General features: G+C 43.7%; 1 protein-coding gene across 1 annotated transcript in view; it reads right to left on the bottom strand.

Moving 5' to 3' along the window:
- Window positions 1-18,769, bottom strand: part of prickle1b (prickle homolog 1b) — a 28,246-nt gene extending 9,477 nt beyond the window's left edge. Inside the window, exon 1 of the mRNA XM_080050874.1 lies at window positions 18,592-18,769. The gene's annotated coding sequence lies outside the window, so the exon portion shown is untranslated. The remainder of the gene's footprint in view (window positions 1-18,591) is intronic.
- Between the last annotated feature and the right edge of the window lie 4,878 nt (window positions 18,770-23,647).

Here is a 23,647-nt window from a genome sequence, read left to right as displayed (position 1 = left end):
AAGGGAAAGAGAATGCAGCATGAATTCACTTTCAGCTGCATTTCAAAACAGGTTTTTTTCCCTCCCTTACTCTTTACAAACTGATAACAGTTGGACTGTGAAATGCATAGGGGTTAATCAGTGTTGTCAGTGTATGTGTGTGTGTCTCGCCTTTAGCGGTAGCCCTCTTATCTAGACGGCCACGTTCTTCAGAACCCTCTCAGACTGATAACCGCACTTTGGTCTCGAGGTGTCGAAAAAGCCACTTGCGATTTGACCCTGCTTCTTTGACATGCAAATCTCTACTAGAATAGAATGTGTTTGGGTACAAACAGACAGAAACTTCACAGTGGCCCCCGCCCTCAAACTTTATGTAGGTTTTATCTTTGACACAAAAGCAGCACTGTGAGGGACATTAACGTCTTGCTGGCGTCTATTGACCAAACGTTATGCCTGTTAACTGACTGTAGAGCAGTCAGTTCAATTCCTTTAGGAGTAGACCAATGCTGGTGCCAGGTGATAATCAGTTACTTAGGGACTGTACAATAATGATGTGGATGGGGAGTGGGGGTGAACTTTATGTAATACAATATTTGATTTCTTAACCCAACTTTGAAATCAAGCACTGTATGCAATTTGAGAAAAAGCTTTTCACATACAGTAGACTATATTACAAGTGGAATAAGCAAATGCCAAAATCTTACATGAAAATCCTTCCTTCTGACTATACTCCTTTAAGAAAAAAAATATATATAGAAACACTTTATTTATGACACTTTCTTGACCCCCTCTCCCTCCAAATACTTGATGTTACACTGTGCAGCCCTAGCCTCATAGAAATGTCAACTCTATCTCAATGTCCTCCTGAAGGCCTCCCCACACCGCTCCATGTTGTCAAACCCCAGCAGCAAAACTGGGGTAATATGAGCAACCCCCCCACCCCAACCCCAACCCCCACCCCCATTAGCATACAGTTGAATGAAGCCAAGGACCTCAAAACACAGAATTTACAGATTAGAAACGCTGTTAAAAGTCCAACCAAAGCTCTTATCACAGAACAAAGGGGTATTTGACTGTCGCTTTGTTCTTCAGTGACTAATCTATCAGGTTTTATGGTAGGATAGATAATGTTATCACGCAGAAGCTTTTCTTGACCCGTTCTGCTTTATCTTGCCTCACCCAGTTAAAACAAGTGAATGGTGCAATTAGATGAAGTAAAAAAAAAAAAATGTTCCCCTCAAGTTTATTCTGTGCCACTATCTCAACGGCTCTGCGAGAGAACAATTTTCATTAGGCCTACTGATTAATATGACGTTCCAGAGAGCCAAACGTGTTTTGTTTGACCAGTTGTCCAAAATCCCAAAGACATTCAGTTTACCATCATATATGACAAAAGCCGCAAACCATCACCTTTGAAAAACTAAAACGAGATAATCTTTTGTCAAAATAGTCAGCCAACTAATCGATAGGCCTATTCTAACCGATCATTTAGGCTTCAGTTTTGTCTGCTTTCCTTCCCCAAATTCTTCTCTCCTCCTCTGCCCTTCGACTCTCCTTCCTCTCGTCCCCTTACGAGGTAACCGAGGGGAAGGTGACTGCAGATTCCTGAGCCAACGTACACAGCAACTCACATTACACCGTGCCACCCGTTGGCAATAGCACAATGGCTTTCTTTGACCCAAAAAAACAAAAACAAAATGTCCAACCGCACCATTCCTCCCTTTAAGCCCGGGCCCCGGCGCGAGACGTGACAGGAGGAGGTTAAGCGGGGTTAAAAAGGGAAACTTTTTGAAGAAGGCATTTAGAGAGTCAAAACATTGGCTCTGTGTAAACACTGGCCAGATGTAGCCGGCTAACGGTTAATCATGAGCGCCTCCCCCGCTTAACTGACACTTTTTTCTCTTTAAAAGAGGACTCTCTCTCTTCCACCGAGGAATTAGTTGGTCAAACACGTGTTATTTTTCAAATGAACACAACCCCCCAGCCAACTAAAGGAATACATCCTGATTCGACTTTCACACATTGTCCTAAAGTGTATCGTATTCCCCCCCAATAGTGAGCCGACATTTATTGAAATATCAAACTGGTCAAACACTTTCCCAGCTTTAGTTACCTTCCGTTAATACAGAGGACAGATTTGGGAGAAGTTGAACGCTTGCTGAAACCAAAACAGAGGCTATTTTTCCTCCAAACGTCACTGGATTTGCTTTAGGAAAACCATTAAATTGTTTGGGAGTTCAAAGGCCGAGGTCATCACTCTTTAGACTGGCCAAGAGTGTTATTTTAAGACCAAATGGGTGTCAGGGGGTGCACGGGAGACTTAACACAGCTGGAGTGAGACCACCAGCACAGGCACATAGGAACTGTCTAGAAGAACACCAAACACAAGATCCAAAACCTAGACATACTTTGGTGCAATATATCTAAAAAAAAAATAGAGCAACACACACACACACACACACGCAGGATCACCTCTCAGACAGACTGCACTTTAATCTCGAGCCAAGTCGAGCCATTCTTTCTCTTCTCGTCAGCCTCTTTTCCATCACTCCAGGCATTGCTTTCAAAGCTTCCCACAATCCATAGCACGCCTCTCTCTCTCCATCAACATCATCTAGAGTTAGAGTGGAACCCATAAGTGCAAGCGTTTTCCACGGTGGAGCTGAAGACAGCCAAAAGTGCCTCCTCGTTCAACCAAATCCCTTTAAAGTCATTCAGTAAGTGTACTCTGTGTTGCTCTTACCTCCAGGGAAAGCAGCATCTCTCTCTTTCCACTTCACATAAAGCTTCTCATTGACTTCAACAATCCCCTGGCTACATGTCTGCAGCAGCAGCATCAAGCTCAGCGGATCCACGCTCTAATCAGATCCAGATTCCCCCACTCAATAGTCAGCATTCCCCCCCCTCTCTCAGGCCTTTTTTTGAAAGTCAACGTCAGCTGTGTGAAGGGAGGTTGTGGGTGGAGGAAAAAAAGAAAAAAGTTGCACTCACTGCGCAGCTGGGGAGCAACTCATTTGGCTGGTCGAGGTCCAAATTTCGAGAGCAAAAGAAAAGGAGGAGGGCAGAGAGGTGACGTCTCTATCTTGGACTGTCTCTGATCCCTGTGAGTGTGTGTGGGAGTGTGTGTGTGTGTGTGTGTCAGTGCTCTTGGGCCAGCCGAGCCCTTGCCTTGTCGGGCCCCTCCCTCATTCCTCCCCTCCCGGAGCAAATGAGCAAATCGCCTGCCACTGCACTTCAATCACACACACACACACACACACACACACACACACACACACACACACACACACACACACAAACTCCAGAGTCAACACCCCACCTATCTCTGCACCCCCTTCCTCCACCACAGCGACACCAGGCCCTTCACTCCACACACACACACACACACACACACACACACACACACACACACACACACACACACACACACACACACACACACACACACACACACACACACACACACACACACACACACACACACACACACACCCCAACTCGGCTGCAGGATTCCTGAGCCAGATGACAAGTCCGGCGCTCTGCTCTCACACTCTTTCTCTTTGTCTTTCTCTCTTTCTTTCTTTTTTGATTTTTGTGTGCGTTGTTCTACAAGCTAGACAGCTGTTCATTGTTTGAAAGAAAATGAGCAAAGGGTGAGTATTCCCAAAGTCGATTTCAAGCTCAAGCTCTTTTTTCTTAAAGTGCTTGCCTTTCTTTTTAAGGCAGAAATAAAAGTGCATGAGAGCAAATTCTCCAAAACACAGTTATTTTCACATGTGTAGCTATTCGCATCACCAACATCATTGATATTTACTTAAAGACAACATTTCTGTAATTTATTTGAGTGACTGCACACTCATCCCTCTTGTCATTCAATAGTTTATATAGGGTCATTCGGTCTGATGCACCTCATGTCATTTGGTCTAATAATGTCACATTCATTCCTACTTAGCTGCTGATTAGATCACATGGCGATTAATGCGAGCGTTCTTGGCCTCATGCAGCTGCTCCATTATCTCAACAATGAAATCAATCATTTGTGCAGACATTTGAGCGTAATCGCAATTAGATGCAAATTGAGGTTTGTTTTTGAGATAATGGCTAACAGTAAAAAGCTGAGGTAAATTATCGTGCTTTTAAAAGGGCATTAGTGAAATCAAATTTGCGATATAATGGATTTTCTGGACAGAGCTCTTTTTTTGCCCACCGGCCATCAACCCCTGAACAAAAATATCCGGCTCTTTAGCTGCTTAATGTTCCAATACTTGCCTGTCTTTTGTTTGGTGCCAGGCAGGTAGTGTATGGTTGATTTTTTGGAGCTACGTTCCTGAAAATGGCTGTGTGTGTGTTGTCGTGGCTCAATATGAAGCTAATGAAAGCTGTGAGACTGAACCAAAACAATTGCTAGGAGATCCATAAAGCTGCATTAATAGCATTAATAAACTGATCACTCTTATCTAGAGGTATACAATCATTTCAGGGCAACTAACAATTTTTCATCATGTATTCTTGATGTTTTCCTGGTTATAGTGACGGCTCTTCCGCACTTTAATCGGCCTCATCCATCTCAGGAGATTCTCACGCAGGGGATCTGTCTGCTCACCCTGTCACTGATACCACCGCCCCCTTCGTATTTTGGAGAGCTAGATGAGTGAGAGGAGAACCCCAACCCCCCCCCCATCCTCATCCTCATCATCTCTCCCTTCAGCCAACCACAATGATGTTATTGTCAAAGAGCACTCCACTTCAGGAAACTCCTGACAATCCGGGGAGCACAACTTGAGGTGTAGAGATTTGTACAAAAATAGCTATCCAACCGAATGAAAAGGGTGAAACCTGCAATACTTTGTTTAAAATCTGAGGTGTTATGTTTATTGGTGAGAGAAGTTGCAGAACAACAATCCGCATCAAAAACACTGGCCAAAATACCGCCCAAAAAAACTACAACCCCCAAAAACATGTTATATGCCCGAGGAAGTTTGGTCTAATTTATTTGGACAAGCTCCGCACCATCCATCATTGTGAAAAGGGCTGAAAAGCAGCAACGGCTTCATTTAAAGAGCCTAAAATGACAAATGAGTTTGCTCGATTGTCCGGCGGACAAAAGGCGCCCCTCTCCCCTTGACAACGCCACAAAGTGACTTGCAGGGAGGGCAACAGAGCTGTTTGTCACATGCCAAGATACCTGTTAGAAAATGAGAAATGACTCCGTTAGCCAAACTAGCTTTAGAGGAGCGCGAGGTACACCGAGAGATCCTCTCTGTGTGTGCATAGAGATGGGATTGTGCATGTGCTTTTGCCAACCCCAACGGCCCTTCTTTCCTGGCATGGCAACGCATATTTAAAATTGAGTGAGAGGAGAAAGAGAGGAGCTTGGCAGTCCAGTCGAGAGGGTAAAACCTTTCAGAAAAAGCTCTCAAGTTTTCCAGGGGTTCTTGGCAATGCTCTGTAAAAGCCACTTTGTGTTTTAACCCCACCGAAAAGATGTGCACTGACTTTTTTCCGGATATACATTTATCTGGATGTGCATTGCGTAAGGTCTGGATATCGTTTTGCAGGAAGACTTTATGTTTTGCGTCAGACAAGTACTTAATTGAGATGACGAGAAGAGACAATGAGTGAGGAAGGCCCCGATGTAAATAGAGGACAGGTCAGAGGATAACCCAGACAATAGGCAGATATCAGCCCTTCAGTCCGGGCCATGGGCTTCTGGCCAAAGACCCACGGTCCTTTACAAAAACAAACAAGAGGACAGTTGACCTTGTCGTCTCCTCTGCTTCCTCTCTGAAGAGAGAGTGCGGAAAGTGTCTCAAGTTCTTATTGACGGTGTTGGAAGGTGTCAGTTTGTTTGTATCTGCAACAGCCAAGGAACATATTGGAAAATATTTGGAGTTTGTCGGAGCACAACTTATCAGCAGATCTCCTCAGGAAAACCGAACTTTTTTTTTAGTTCCTCCCCTTCGCAATCAACACAAACTAGGTTTTTAATGGCTCCTAGCTATTATTAGGCAAAGACGTCATGTATCAGCACTCATGCCAAAGCCTTTGGACGTGTGCTGAATGGATGATACCATGGCTTCATTCACATGTCTGAGGCTGATGACTGAGGAACTAAGTAATGGAGGGTTTATACGGTGACATTTGACCCGGCGCTTATAAATACAAACACATTCACTAAAGCCTAAAACTACTCCTTTTTAAATGTTGGGCAGTTAAAATGATGTAAGCCCTTCACTTGCCAGCTTCACATATCACACGAGCAGATTATGAAAGATCCAAACCACAACTGTTCCAAGGCAGGGAAAGATACTGACTTTAAATGGAAAATGAATTGGATTTAATGGCTGAACCCTTCCGATATATACCGCTATCCAATAAAAGGATTTCATTGGCCAAAAGTATTTGCTTAACCTTTAAACCAAATAAAGTCAGAAGTAATTTGTATAGAAACCTTTTGATCAAGTCTCTCAAAGGAATTTCCGAGCAGCGTTTTCTTTCCTTGGCTTGGCGACCGGGGGTTCAGACAAGATCTAGAGGCATTTTCTTTACTTGAAATCCAAGACCAGGTCTGGCCTACACACACACACACACACACACACACACACACACACACACACACACACACACACACACACACACACACACACACACACACACACACACACACACACACACACACACACACACACACACACACACACACACACACACACACACACACACATACCAGGCACACATACTCACTCCCTCTGGCTGCACATTTCATTTATCTATTGGAACAGAACTCGACTGGTAACTTGGCCTTTTCTTCACCTTGATTATACTGACCAGACAGGCTATTTTTCTACAGCATTTTGCTTCATTTTTTATTTATAACAGTGATTCACAACTGTGCTCTCCTATTAGTATTTTTGTTTCATCCCCAGGAGGCAAGAGGGGGGTTTAACTGATCTTTTTCGAATGCAAATGCCAAGAGGGAGACGTCCCTCTGGTTGTTAAAAAAAACACAAATCAACAAGGACAGTGGCATGCCTCAACTTGTCGCAGGACAGTTCGTCACAAGTCAAACAGAGCACGGAGACCATTCCTGATGTTGAAGCAGCGTGGAGTGCAAATACGCGATTAAACATACAAGATTGTGCAACGCGGAATTAAAACCAACATAAGCTAAGCTTCATGTCTTGATGAATTCTACCATGGCAGCCAGCGTTCAGTGATGATTCATAGAATTCTGGGTGAGGGTCAGGGTGGTGATGCAAACTGTCAGCAATTAATTAAAGCTGTCATCTAGTTCCTGAACGTGACCATCAACGGCCATGTTCCTACTGTCTCACCACCTGAATGAGAGCCGAAGATATGATTGAAATGAACTACCGTAGTTGTTCCAAAGAAAGTTGTGTAGCGGGGCAGAAAACCTGCCATCAGCGAGAAGAAAGACACCCCATGAATTGTACAAACCCGAATAACTGTGAACACATTTGTCTCCGAAAAAATACGAAAGTCTTGAAAAAGCTCCCCGACGGGTCAATAAACACTGCCGAACTGACACTGACAAGCCCAGACAAACAAATCACCATGGGAGCATTTCAAACAATGAAAGTGAGACTTTTCTCACATTTGACTGGAGAGTAATTTCAAGTGATTTTTTTCATTTTTAGTCTTCCGTATGGCCCTTTGTCATATGGGCTTAGTTGTTGATAATAGAAATGTAAAATCTACTCCAATACCCAACCCAAGTCAAGTAGAGTCTAGTGTCTATCCCTGATTTTTATCTCCAACTTCCCACTTACGTATAGGCCATATGCAGCAGTTATATGACAAACCAGTTCACACACACAAAAAGACCTCTCATCCACGTCTCAATTCACATCCATTATGACCCCCCCCCCCCTCCTCCTCCTCCATTCAGCCCCATTCACACCGACAGACGCCTCTCAGCAGCCCTTTTCACACCAGGAAATGGATCTTTTAGGCCCTGCTAACAAGGCCCACCAGCTCGACTCGCTGCCTGCTGCATATCAGGTCCGTTTAAGTGGCTCTCCAGTGGTCTCGCCAGTTCGGTGTTAATATTCCCTGTCACTTCCAGGCTGAGTGTGACTTAAGTTTCGGGTCGTAAAAAAAAAAAAACCCCTCTGCCGAGTTTTGTTAACCACCACGGGGTGTTACCTGCTCACCTCTGGGACAATGGGAGCCCGCAATAAAAGTGCTCTAAAATGCAGGAAATTGACAAGTGACCGTGATGGGAGCTTAAGTAGGGATTGGGTTGGGGAGGCTAACAATTAAGATGGGTTTTTTTTTATTCAGAACTCAGTCTGGTTAGTCCATTTCTTTATTATACTATTTTTGGGGTGTTGGTTGGTGGGACGGTTCTCCACTTTGGTACATGTCTCAGGAACTACTGGATGGATTGCCATCCCATTAATGGGGCCTAGATAAACTCATGGTGAAATTGGTGATCCCCTGATTCTTACCCTATTGCCACCTTCAGATGTTTCGTGCTAAATACCAAATGTTAGCGTGGTAAAATGCTCGACTACGATAGCAAACATGATAAACGCGATAAACTTTCTTTCTAAGTGTACTAGAAGGGAAACCTTTGCACATGGGCCTTCCATCTGCCGCCAGTGTTTGTGATTTTTTACAAGTTCAATAAAGCTTTCTGCTTTGGGGGTTGGAAACTAAATCTGATTCTATAGCCACCATCAAATATCCAATAAATGCGTATAAAATGTTCTATTCATTCTCTTCCAAAATAGAAGGTATCTAATTTTGGATGAATCATTGCAAAATGAATATGAGCGCTGCTTCAATGCAGCTGCTGTTCAGCCTTGCATGTGTATGTGTCAATCTTTATTGTGCTTTTGCCTATATTCCTGCATATGTAGCCAATTATTCTGACGTTCAAGTGGAGTTTCTATAAAATCCCTTCTTCTGCTTCCAGACTGATTAGAGTATTGCTATTTCAGGGCTAAATGGGGTTGTCAGAAACTGAATAGAGGCTTATCCCTTATGTCGTGAGGTAAGTTATTCATTATTATCATTATTTGTAATGTTTTGGCAGGGTCTCCCTCACTTAAAGTGCTTAATGCATGTCATTACCTGAATCGGACTGCATGCAAGTCCTAGAATGGTCGCTCAAGGGTAAATTATCTTGCCAAGTCAAAGTATCCATTTGGATGCAAACCGTTTTATCAGGCAACTTGCTTCTTTGCTGTGGAAAAACAACAGAGGATAGATGATGAAATATATATTAACTTGCATTTAAAAATAGAGTTCAACCAAGGTCTATTGTTTTCAAACTGCAGAACACAGATTGCAAAATTGCACTGTATACATGCTTGGATATGTATCCGTAACAAAAAGGAATAAACACCTACACTTTGGATGCAGTATAAAGCACTTTACCATTAGCATTTTACCTTCCAAATCTACATTTCTTTAGTCATATTTAGCAACTCAGGTGTGAGATGAGTGGAGCTAAAATTGGCAACTACATTCTCAGTCCCTTATAATCCCTGGAATTTGCAGGAAATAAGAGAGTATAGCTTCTCACACAAGTGAGAAACACCGCCACAAAAGTCTAACACCTATTAAGGAACAATAGGAATCTATTGCCACTATACTACAGTGCATGTGCCTTAAAGAAGGGAGAGAACAGTGGGTCTGCTGCATCCCATCCAGCACTAATTTGATATTGTTAAGTGATGCATTCCTTCTTTAACAAAAGCCAGAGGTCACTGTAACCACCAAAGCGAAAGGAGAGAGAGAGAGAGAGTGTGTGTGTGTGTGTGTGTGTGTGTGTGTGTGTGTGTGCGTGTGCGTGTGTGTGTGTGTGTGTGTGTGTGTTTCGAGACTCTTAATAAAATTCCAGGCTGCTGCGACTGTATTGAGAGGAGAAAGACAAAATGCAAATATTTTTAACATGAACACAGGCGAGCCATTGTCTTATTCTTGTTTACAAAATGCACACGCCACTGCATTTTGCTTCACTTGAATGGTAAGAAAAGCATGACATGCATGTTTCGGCCATTGATGTGAGCCCCACAAACTGTAACAATCGCAATGAGAGATTAAGAGCAAAATACTCCAGCTGCTCTTTAAGACCGCAGATGTACAGACACCAATAAAAGATAAGAAACCAGGATCTCTTGTTCCTGTTAACAGGAAAATAAGTGACACACTGCACTCCTCAGATATAAACTTTTTTTTTTTGGTTTTACTGGCCTCTGCGATACTTGAAACTAGGGAAGATGTGGCACTGTTATTGGCGTTCCGTGCAGTCCCCCTATCAATCTAGGTATTAATCTGACTGATTTACAGAGTGCCGTTTTTCTGCCAAAATAAGCAGAAAAGAGCAGATCAGTCAGGGCCTTAATGAGCTGTGTCACTCAAGTTAGATGGAAGGAAAAACAAATCCATACTGAAAAAAAAAGAAGTGGAAGCAAATGTAAAAAGCAACATGTGATGACATATCGTGCAATACAAGCAGTGGCGTTGCATCACACTTTTAGTATGGGAAAGCTGTTGGTGGTTGTGTGTGTGTGTGTGTGTGTGTGTGTGTGTCTTGTATAGGAGATAGATGTAGGCCAGGGATTGGGGTTGTGTACACAGAGGCTTAATGACAGGACCCTGGAGGGATGGCACATCAGTCAAGCAGAACTGACAAACACACACACACACACACACACACACACACACACACACACACACACAAACCGGGCCTGTGTTACACAACCAGAACGCTCACTTTCCCATAATTTAGTATCGAGAAAACACAACAAGAGCTGGGAACGGCGGGTCTGACCAAGTTCGCAGCCCCAGGCACTTTGTCACACTCTGGCGGAAGTTTGGCCTACATGGGCTGGTCTGGCACAGTTTTCAAAGCTGCATAGTGTCGGTGAAGGGTGTGTGTGTGTGTGTGTGTGTCTGAAACCATATAGCCTTTTAGCTTCCATGGCACATTCCCAAGGTGGGCTACTATGGGTTACTGAGCCAGTGATAGACACACACACAGATTTGAAAAGAGACAGTTCACAAAACAGCTGAGCGATATCAGCTTAGCTCAGCAGCACGACAACGGTAACATTTTGGTGGCGGGTTTGGATACCACGGGGCCGACAGATATCGAGGCTACACGTTATATGAAAGTCGCTTTGAGCGCCGTGCTTAAATAAACTCACTATCACAGGGAAAGTGGCGTGACTGGCCATTTCTTTCCAGGGTGTTTGTCACCCTTCCATAGCCTCTCCACTCTTCTGGGGGCCTGTGGTTTGAATCTAGCCAGGCAGACACTGTTGGCATTCCACACCGACCCTCGAGTAGCGGGCCTGAGGTTCACGGGTAAACAGACAGACAAACCCTTTTGGTTGGTGGCCTGGCTGTGTCATTTTGGATACTGTCTCTCTCCCCCTATTGCAGCCTGTCTCTCTCCACCAACCCCCCCCCCCCCCCCCCATCTTTACCACTCAAGCAAGCCAGCCATATCCTCAGCTGGCCTCTCTGTTAATTCAGACCTACCTGACAGTTCTGACCAAAACCTTCTGGGTTTACTATCTGTCCTGCCTCGGCGACAGGCTCAGCTCTCTAAACACACACCGAAGACTAATCTGCAGCAGATGGGGAGACGGAGCGGGGAGGAAGTTGTATAAAAAGGATATACAGCATATTTGTACGACTCTGAACCAAACGATAGGGTTTCAGCCAAGTTCAGAGAAAAAAGCCGGAGGAGGGTTGTAATGATGTGCACGCCGGTGGCCAGGGGCTTAACTGGACATATGACTTGGGAGATATAAGCTGTCCATCCACAACCAGATGTCTGTAAAGGGCCCTGCAGGGGATTCCAGAGGGCTTGCTCTGAATGGGACATGCGAGTGCACTCATTCACACACTCTCACAGACACATTATGCAAAGTGTTGAACAAATAAAAACATATGGAAACAGGCAAATGTGTGCGGATACATACTATACATATGCACACACATAAACAAGCCTGTACATGCTGGATTTCACGGGTGGCCGGGTAGAGATAATGAACACATTAGCCCCCCCAGTTTACTGTCTGGTTTTTGAGGTCACTAGTGTAAACACAAAAGGCATTTATTTACTATTTCATTAATGCAAGAGGCAATCCAAGCCCTCCCTTTCTCAGGCGAGAACAAGGAACGGATGGATCTCACACTGCCAGAAACCAGACAGCTGTCAAATCACTGTTTGTACTGGTTTGGCGACAAGCGCTAGGGAAAGCCCCAAGCTTTCATCAGCTAACCACTCATTTGTTACATTCTCTCTCTCTCTCTTTGAGAATAAATTGTCCTAGCCAAAGGATGCACCACAGCCTGAATACTTGCCACAGAGCACAAAGGCAGTTGGGGTCTGGTTAATGTGGGCGGGGGGGAGAGGCAGGTTGTATAAGAAGACAGTGTACCTCTTGTAAAAAGAAAAAGTACAGGCTGCCCTTTGAGAAGTAAGTACAATCCAGAGATGCCTGGTATGGTTTGTGGACAAACAAATTGAATTTAAGCTACAATTAAGGATTTTTTGGCCACTTACTTGGGGGCAGCGGAGAGAAGCTGCAAACAACATATAATCACCTTTTAAGTTTATACGTTGAACATGTTTGCACTTTTCGCATTACTCATCGATTTTGACTTTGGTCAATTCGTATGTATAAAAAATATAAAAATATGATTAATGGCACCTTTATTGACCATGCCATTCTCAAGGCAGCACACCAGTGAGTGCAAAACTGCTGCAAAAACCAAATGTGCAGCTTTTGGCGAATTTGGTGAAAAGCCTCTAATCGTCCCCACCCTCACTTACACAGTGTTTATCACAACAGGCCATTTCCTGACTCCGAGTGGCATCAGATTGGATGGAGCCATTTCCCCTTTGGGGCGAATTAACAAGCTGGTATTCCTCTGGGGATGTTGTGAGGCAACTGGGAGATACCGTGAGAGATATAGGCCCGTGAGACCGGAGACCACCCAACAGACCAATGTTTACGTACATGTAAAAGTGTTTTATGATAGGGGATGTCATGCTGAATTTGTCACAGAATTTGAGCACCAGCCCTCAAGCTTCTTGCATATTAGAAGAGAGGTGAAGTGGTGTGGAAGAGAGGGATGTGAGCATATGCTGGTCAGGCACAAAAAAAGGAAAGAAAGAAGAACCAAAAATTAGAAAGGGATGAAAGAGCAGGCTGTCCCCGATTAGTCCTGAGTTGAGACATTGGGCTCAGGAGTTCATCTCAGCCTCAGGAACACCCTGTCCAACACATGAGACCACATGACAGCAATTTAAGAGGGAAGGCATGAGCTGAGTCATGTTTCCTGATGTACGCAACCAATCATTGATCCCGGAATCACATAGAAAAGGCATCCATGTAAATACATTGTATATATCTATAAAACAGCTAAAATAAACAAATGTTGTGTTTTGACCCGTTTCTGTCCTTAAAATCCAGCTAATGGTAGCCAACAATGGCTTAAACAATAATGACTTTCTCCATCTATTACCCTAAGCAAACTTTATTTCCATGCTAAAAAGAGTGGGTGTCACCCATATCTTTTGTATTTCTTCAAACAGTTCAAGGCTCACAACGTCACTGCTGCATGTAAACCACGTGTCTCCAAAATGTCAGCTTTTCAATAAGAGCAGCAGGATTGTTTTTGGTTCTGTGGACGATCCATTTTTCGACATTCTCCGACAGCATCTAGCAAGGGTGGTCCTTTGTCTGAACTGAAAAAACCCGAAGTCGGGGAACATCAAACTGTGTTCACATCACAACAGCAATATTGTATCGAGTCGAGTGATGAAGCACCCGACAAACCAACATCTGTTATGGAGACCTTTTATGTTCTTCCCAATCAAAAACAAAACCGAAAGCTATCATTTGTGTTCTGCCTCAGGGTGGTCATTTGACGAGGAATAATTACGTGGTTGTGGCGCAGCAATCTTGTCTTCCTATATGAGACTGTGCTTCTATCTATACTGTTTACCTTTACTGGAGCTTTAAAGCCTTTTAATTATTATCATCTAATAATCATCACCTTTAATGTCTCCATAACCACCGCGGCTGGCGACTGGCAGTGTCTGGGCAGGTGGGAGTATCTGTGTGTTTGTGAGTGGCTTTAATCATCATCAAATAGAGCTGTGTGTGTAGGTAATTAAGGTGGTGCCAAATCGACTCTCACTCGCAGGCAAGAGTCAGGAACTCTCAACAACACTTCAGTTTTGCATTGCTTAGCAAGCGCTGCGGGCAACTTTATTTCAGCTCCGCTGCAAGTTTTAACACAGGGTTGAGTGCAACTCCCTCTCCGCGTCCATTACTCAGTGTCTGATATTCTTCTGAGCCCTGGCTTACTTTTCCTCCCCACAAGCTGACCATAATACCAGGCTTGTGGAGCCAATGCGGCCTGCAGGGTTAGGTCTGTAACCACTCAATGAGCACAAGGATCCCGATTAGTGTTCGCAGATCAAGGACCGGCGTCCCAACATCCCCTGCCCCCCCCCCCACCAAACATACATTTACACACTGCACCCTTCACCTCCTTAGCATGTTTTATGACTACTCTAGGCCAATATGCATGCACACTATTAGCTTCTCTTTGCAGCTTTTATAGTGCAATGATTCCATCAAACAAGAACAACCTGTTAAAGGTTGACCCTGAACAAACATTTCTACATTGCATGTAGTGAAATATTTGCACATTCGGGCTGCTAAAAGAACATTTTCATTTTCACCTAATCTCTTGATCAATCGGCCAGCACAATTACCCCAATCCCTGGCCAACATCTTTAGTTTGTTTGTTTTGTCCAAACCACAATCCAAAACCACCCAAGTTTAAATACAAGTACACAGAGTAGAACACAATCAGCATTTCTTTGCCAGTGTTTGTCCTGATACTATTTGTATGTAATAACCCACCACACCAGTGATAATGCAGCTGATAACTGGTTTAACAGGGCGATTTAAATGTAAAATTACTTTGAGACTGGTTTTGTATATGTTCTTCCAAGAAACGTTCATTGTTCTGTTTCTCCTGTTTGGTCCTCTACTGTTTGGCTCCTCACATACAACTACAGGGGAGCAGCTTGGCAAGCGCGTGTGTGTGTGTGTGTGTGTGTGTGTGTGTGTGTGTGTGTGTGTGTGTGTGTGTGTTTTTTTGTGTGTGTGTGTTTTTGTGTGTGTGTGTGTGTGTGCACGAGGGTGTGTTTTCTGAGGTTTGGAATGATTTACACAACCCCACACTCGATTAATTTCAGTATGACAGCACAAACTTGCCTGTGTGTACACATGTTGGTCTGAGGTATTAGGCTGACAGAGGCGCACAGACAGAACAGTGTTGACTTACGAATAGATGGAGCTCTCTCTCACACACACACGTGCAAACACACACACACACACACACACACACACACACACACTTCACATTCATGTTTATGTTTCTTATTGGTTCCATTTATTGAACCTAATGCCAATCCGTGTTCCAACTCAAACACCTCTACACAAGAAATCAGTGAATGCTGCACGACCCCAGTGAACCAGAGTCCCTCCTCAATGTATACAACATGAGTTTGTGTTTATAAAATTGAATGTGCTGTAAAACGCTGTATTTTCATTACTAGGGAGGAGCAAAAAGCATTACTTAAACCAACCAAGGATATACGTTAGATATAATCCATTAAAAAGTAGCAGAATGTGTCTCTAAGTAGCTTTAAATAGGGAAAAATCTCTTCTTGGATCGAATCTCTTTGGCTTTAAACAAAAAAAAAAGGTGAAACATGGCAAACTCTTGAGCTCTTCAAACAGTTTCGCCGCTCTGATCAGATGAGGTGTTTTGGCATGAGGAGCCAATGGTTTCTAAATCCAGAACACCCTTGGTCGCTTAGCAAAAATGGTTTTCCAGGAGAGTTTCCAACAATATCAAAACAATCCACAGGCTGGATTTCCTCTGTGGCCCTCAAACCCCACTGGAGAATGAGAATCTGGGTTGCATGTGAGAAAAAACGAAGAACTGTACGGTGTAGATAGAGAGACACTGCTCTGAAAAACTAGCCTGTCAATTGAAAAATTGCCCACCAGCAAAAAAGTAAAAGATGCTTATAGCCTGTCCGCATCTCCTACCAAAGCTGGGCTCATAAATTGGATGACGTCACATGTCCAGTCATTCTCTGTATCACGTTGAAACCCCAGAGGTCATCTCCTTAAAATCCTCCCCTCTGATTCACATCCTCCTCACTTGGAACATTTCGCCTCCTCTCCTACCGTTGACAAAATCAACCTTTTCACCCTGTCTCTCTTTATTTGTGAAGTTAGGACAAACCTACTATCAAACCTTACCTTCAGGGACAAACGCTCCTCCTATTGTGATGACCTTTGGGCAATAGTACTCTTTATCACTCTCTTGTGGAGAGCTAGACGAGCAGATTGATACCACTCAAGCCCATACGGTGACTATCAAGCTGCGGACAGGTGCTAGCTTATAGCTTAGCACGAAAAATTGGAAACGGCACAACATCTAGCCTAGCTTTAAGAAATGGTTACTTACTCATCAACAAGATATATCTTTATTTAATTTGTACAGAAAAATGAAGTGTATTGATCGACAGTTCGGGGTCTTAGCGTTAATAATGGGTTGCACTTTTTTTGACCGGGTGCAGTGACTTATTGGACTTTCTGCTCGCTGCCTGACAAGACTCCAGACTTGTATAGATAAATGAAAGAGGAATGACGTATATATTATAGTGAACTTTGTTACCGTTGAGCACAGCCAAGCTAGTTAGCTGTTTCCCCCCGTTTTGAGTATTTAAGCTAAGCTAACAGGCGGCTGCTGGCTCTAGCTAAATTTTTAAGTCCAAATTAAGGAATTTCCCAAAATGCGGAACCATTTATTTAAACAAATTCTACTGATGCACATACGTTAGCATAGTTGATATAGAGACAAAAGACTGTTTATGTTAAGCATTAGTCAAACATATAGAGTCAGTGTTATGTCCCACAGCAGGCAGTGGTCGAGCCAAGCATACCGATCGCTTCAGCAGCTGTGGTTCAAATGGCTGACCAATTAACAGCAGCTTAACTCTTGCTTCCAAACACCTATATCTCTCTCGCTCACACAAACATGCATGCACACACGCGAGCACACACACACGCGAGCACACACACACACGCACACACACACACACACACGCACGCACGCACGCAGGCATAACAAGCAAGGGACGTGCAGGTCCATGAGCACTGGTGCCCATACCACACACAGCCAAAGGGACACACACGCGCACACACACACAGATACTCATTAACAAAGGCTTAGCATTGCATAGTGTGTACCCCCAGCAGAGTGTAGCATAGTCAGGCTGACTGGCCTCCCACAGAGGAGGGAACACACCTCAGTCACCTGATCCTTGGCTGCTCTCATCATGGATCAGCTAACTAACTACACAGCGGTTTTGTCATTCAATAACAGCAGGCCAAGCCCGCATGGAGTGAAAACTCTGCAGCAGTGCCAGGCCAAGTGTGCTTCAATCAAATATATCCCAAATATAGAGAAGTTCACTTCAAGCTACAGATCAAATTGAGGTCATTTAGCTAACACTAAACATTCAAGACTTAAGAATATAAATCCAAAAGCCTGCAGCTCTCACTGCAGCATCTTTGCAAAATCTCTCTTACCACTAGGTGCCAGCACTGGCTTCAGTAGACAACACACTGAGAATTCCATTTCAACCATACAGTCTATGATCTGAACATGACAGTAACACACGTAGCCTATTCAGTGGTTAAACAGTTTCTTTGTGACCTTTAAAAATACATTTTATTCAATTTGAGACAAAAGTCAGTAGGCTATCATAAAACAAGGCAGACAGCTGAAAATGCCATCGTGAACCAATCTGTGCTGAAAGATACTGAGGTTGGCAGTTCAAAGTTTGTTTCAAAAGTCTGAGGTAGGCTATGATTGAAGATGAGGTAGTGTCTTCCTTGGCCAACTGTGCTGTGTGGCTGAAGCGGTGTGGCTTCACTTTATTAATGTTTCTGCGGGTCTGGGCTGCGGTCTGTCAACACTGATGCGATATATTCTGGAGAGCAGCATGAGAAGAAATCTGCGAGTGAGCTCGTAAAGCCAGGAAAACCAGCAGACGGACCGAGAGAGAAAGAATTATAGAGAGAGACCACCTGAGTGACAAGCAACAGCTGAGTTCACACATCTGGAAACCAAAATGCACCCCTCCATTAAGCGCGTCTTTACGCACATACACTTTCCAAATTCCAATGCTTAAAAAAAAATGCGACTCGGCAACAGATTCACTTTTTCTCTCCTCCTACGGAGGAAAAATGTTTAGGAGCCTTTTTCTTTCATGCTTTGATGTGTTCGGACATTAAAGTTACGGAGACTAAAATCATGTCCATCTCTTAACATTGCTGGTGGTGATTTCCAACAGATGAAGGCGAAAAAAAAAAAAGTTAAAGAAAACCTGCATTTTCACACAACCATGTGAACTTTAACAGCGAGGTTGCAACAATGTATTTATTTATTTATATTAGTTTTCTGGAACAACAAGTAGCCCACTGTGAGGCTATAATTCTCAGCTACCAACTTGACACTCACCTCTCAGGAGTAATATGGTCCGGGTCCTGGGATGAATATTCCGTTGTATCAGAATAAAATTAAGACACTGGAGGCATCCGGGCTGACTGCACCCAACAAACACAACTCGGTGCCGTTTCGAGTCCCGAATCAGTTGGATGGATGTGGTATTTCAGTGCATGATCATGAGGAGGGAGAGAGAGAGAGAGAGAGAGAGAGAGAAGGACGCTGACCTGGGTTGCGCTCTGCGCAGCTCTGGCACCAAGTTAAAGCGTCAAGAAATGACATTAGCGCTGCCCCGCGCCCATTGGCTTAACCATGAAGCTCCCCCCATCCTCTCTCCCTCCTACACACACACACACACACACACACACACACACACACTCGCTCTCCTCACGTATAGGCATACTGTATACAGTCTACGATCATACATCCATGACTTTATGGATATATTATGGAAACCCTGGAAGTAATCGAATCCACATGGCCTGTTTTTCAGTAAGATATACCAGGTTCCCAATAGAATGTGTGTGTTAAAAATACCATTTCGTACGATAAGGTCGTTGTAAACTCATTAGTGACTACCATAGAGACACTACAAGTGCACACAGGAATAGGGCAGCAATTATGTAATAAACATGTCCTTTGGGGTTCAACCCTTCCTCATTAACTATACACAGGCGTTTCCCGAGGTAGGCCCACACTTGATTCGATGGACTCAATCCAAGAGTCACACATTATAGTGAAATAAAAATGATAGTGCTTGAGTAACTACATCAGTTTTATTCAGGTGAATCCTCATTCTTATGTGAAGTATTGCATACTCACCTGCACCATGCAGGAGCCTCCCTAAACGCCAAACTGACACTTTGTCATGATGCTTGGAGCTGTTATGAACTGTGCACTGTACAGTATGCTATTCCAAGCTCTGTCTTTATAAATCCAACCATGTATATCCAGTATTTGAAATAATTCAGTTGCTTCTTTACTTGCAGACTCAATGGGACACCGAGCAGTAAACAAGGGAGCAAGTGGCAGAAGGCTACTTAAGAATGATTTTTGGTTTAGTTATTTTCTTTTTCATCTCCGTCAGTAAAGGCCAGTGTTCAGTACTTGAGGATGCTAAACCACCCAGTGCTCCAGTGGTCAGTATGGGAAGTGGCCACAGGAAAGTAACACTGTAAATGCCAGAATTTGACTTCTGAGGATCATTGGTGAATACATTATTTTTAGGTTTTAGTAAGGTTGTTGAGACTATTTGTTTGTATGTGTTTTCAGCTAAATTAAAATTAATATATGCTAATTTGAATATTTGTTTCATTGCTGCTTGTTGGTATTGATTTCTAATCCTTTTTCTCTATGAGGTTCATTTCCTGGTTGATGCTGCCAATTGTGGGTTGCGTTCCGAATCGCATACTCTTTCTTTTTTCTATTCTACATACTACATCTGACGATAAAAATAATCTAGTTAGGATGCAGTAGGCATACTATTGGGACATACTTTTACTCTCTTATTTCATCATAATATTGCGCGTTTATCTTGCCTCTTGCTTTTATATCCGTCGCATCCCCGTTTGTTTTCATATGGAGGCTTCGTCGATGTGACGTCACTTCACGTGCGCACTGGACTGTGGATCAGAATCGCCCAAATAGGATGCAGTTTTCAACACTAACAATCTTGGCCGGATGAAGTAGGACATCCGGGTACCATCCTAAATCTGGCCACAAGAATCGGGACATCCTAAATCTTTTTTCTATATAGTAGAAAGTATGCGATTCGGAATGCAACCGTGCTCTTGTACACATGCACATGAATGCCACTTCTCCACCAGGTGTGTTCAGTGTGGGAAAAACCAGATGAATTGAGGAATGGGGCAGTGAACAATGTGTTTTCCTTTGTATTTAATTTTTCCTTTAGTAAAATTAACTCAAGCCTGAATTATTTGTTGTAGAGTTATTGTACTATTTAATAGCTTTATTTGAAGATCCTTATAAGATATTAATATGGTTATTTCTTTAATTGTTTGATCTCATTTCACCTTCTCTAATTAAGAGTGGTTCGACCCAAACATATTTAAAGCAGTTGTTTGAGGTGTTCAGCCATGTCTGTGGGCTGGGGACCCTGATGACAATGAGGCTTTTTTGTATTGGTACCATATCATAATTGCTGAGGAAAAGCCAAGAGAAACAGAGGTCTGAACAAAGTACCTGAGCTTGTGAACATGATTACATTGCTGGTTTGCAATAGACAATCACACAGTATGTTAAAGTGCACCACACAGATGTTTGCAGAGAAGAAACTAAAAAAAACTCAAGTTTGTTAGTCAAAGCTGCGTTCAAGACCATTATGACAAAGTATCGTCATATGTTTACTGTCTATGCAGCAGGAAAGCTTTGGGTATTTAATGTCATTACAGTGGTGCAGGGGGGCAATATATTCCCCCGAAAAGAATGGCATGACAGGAATTGGTTGAGAACGACTGATTTAGATCAACAATAAATCCACCAGAGCAACAGTTCAAGTGTTAACTAACTGACCTGGAACTCAATCTTTATAGCGTGACAACTCTGGAGCTACACAATCTGTACTAAAATGCCTGTGACCTATTCTGAAGCCAGTGTCAGATGAACAAAATCCTTTACCTCATCATGACCCTATTTTATTAGGGTATTATTTCAGGTCATGGTAGTCAAAGGTAACTCTTTGGGACACAGAGATGGATAAACTTCAAGTACTAAAAGAGTTTCCAAAAAAAGGCAGCAGGTTCTGTTTTGTGGAGCGGAGAGTTTTGGATTGAATTTTCAGCCAGGGCCATCTGAATCTCCGTGAACCTGGCACAGTGTAGTGTGGGGTCAAACAGTACGGCTTATTGTCCCTGCCAGCTCAGTCAGTCAGCCCACACAGCGAGGACCCCCCCCCCCCCCCGCCCCCCTGTCCGCTGCTCTGACAGCATCTGACGGCATGATTTACAACTTTTAGATTTAACATTTTAGTCTTTCTTTTTTGCCCTTATCCATGAGGGACTCGCAATGAGTGCGGCAGCAGGGGAAGCGGCAATTCATGGCTCACCAAGCACTGAAAACAAGCAGTGGGATATGGCTGCCGGGACCCTGGCAGCAGATGGAAACGAATACTTCACAAAAGGGGAACGAAAATAACAAAATTTCTTTCTGGAACTCATGTGGATTGTTCTGCTTCATTTCACTGTCTGTTTGACTCCTCAACTATTCCCTGGCTCTGCTCACCTGTTGTGAGTCACATAATCACACACACACACAGAGAGCCTTACACACTCGAAACACACACGTCGCTGCTGAACTTTTTTTAAAGGGGAAATCCGATCATCTTCTGTGTCCCGCTTGCTCTCTCTCTTTCCACCTGTTTCTCCTGGCCCCAACAACGAGGGGATAGAGCTGGCCTCTTGTGTGTGCCTCGCCTCGGCTCTTTGTGCCCGCACACAGGCATCTGTAACATTAGGCCTATTTACAGCAGACAGGGAGAGAGAGAGAGAGGGGTATAAAAAGGAAAGCCCATAGGCCTACGCATGCAGCCAGAGAGGAAGCAGAGGATCAGTGCTGCGCCATGAGAACAAAAAGGGGCCCCCGGGTCAGTAAATCCTGCCCCTGTCACCTTCTGCTGCGTGGAAAATACGGCACGGTTGATGAAAGTGTCAGAGCTGGGCGCAGCACGTTGTATACACATCTATGATCCAGTCTTTTATCTCCGTACATATCTCTCTCCCCCCATTCTCCCCTTTGCTTTGTGGAACAGTACTTCGAAAGCAGCAACCCAGATAGATGTGGGCCTGTGCGCTTTGTGACAGCAGCTAGGATATCACGAGGAATGGGATGAAAAGCTCCGCCGCATACAGAGGTTATCTATACCTACTAGCATATCTGGTTGTTAGAGACAGTGAAAAGCATCTGACCTGAACAACACCAGTCTCATGTGTCATGCAGTGGCCCTGTGTAGTTATCCCAGGTCATTCCCATATGTGTTGGACTCAGACTTAAATAACACAGTTAGCTTCTGCTCATGTTAAATGTGGAAATGCTAAAAGCTAATAGTGCGTAACTTCTGTCGCCTCCCCATGAGGATTTCTGAGTAATTACAACAACACTGTCGGTGCATACTGTACACACGAGGTAAGCCGTCGGTGATCGCGCATGGATTTTATTCCGCTTGCTTTATTTTTTTTCCAGGTTTTTTCTAAGCAGCGGAATCAACAACTGAAACATTTCGCGGGTGCTTCTTGAGCTCCTGCATGCGCCAGTGTCAGGGGGTGTCACCAGTTTGTAAACGCTGCCACACTGAGAAATACAGAGAGAGTTTTGTGGAGCTAATAGGCATAATCAACTTTGTGTCAAGTAATTTGGCAATGGCTCGGATGTAACCGACATTTATATGAAAAAGTTACGCACTATTATAGCATTAACTCCGATGTAGTGTATCCTACAGCTGTGAAAGTGAAACGCAAAAATGTGGCGCGAAATTTCAGGACGCGTCAGAAATGCGATACCCCTTCATTAAGAGACGGTAGATAGTCAAGCGCCGCGTCGTTAACGTGACTGATGAATTTCTGTGTAAAGGGGACATTTAACCCCGTGCAGCTATGTCAGGCTAGACAGATGAGATAACGACCAGCTGGGAGAACTACAAATAGCCACGAGCATATGTTCCGCTAATCCAGATATTTGGCACCAGAAGCTTTGGGATGGTAGCTCAAATTAACGCTAGCTGGCAAAATACATTTGGGCTCGTCAAGCACTGTGAAAACAAATTTGAAAAAAGAAAATTGGTTTCCTTTCCTATAGTCAAGGCCCCCTTCTATCCATGACCCTGTATAACCCGGCTACAAACAACCTTCAACCCCCTTTGTGAGACTGAGGTAAGTGCTTCCAGATTCGGCCTGAAGGAAAACTGTCAATCAAGGGGCTGGGAATCGTTCATGGCCGAGTTTCGCAATGGTCCGGTCTATCCCAAAAACATCATCTTGAGGTAGATAGTGAACAGGAATGTCATCTGAATCATCCCCTGCGTCTGCTTCTCTCTGATTGTCTAAAGATAAACCCAGGG

This window comes from Ammodytes marinus, assembly GCF_949987685.1.
Source record: "Ammodytes marinus genome assembly, chromosome: 22".
Taxonomy (NCBI): Eukaryota; Metazoa; Chordata; class Actinopteri; order Uranoscopiformes; family Ammodytidae; genus Ammodytes; species Ammodytes marinus.
Note: the sequence above shows the minus strand (reverse complement) of the source record. Positions and strands in the feature narration are given on the sequence as shown.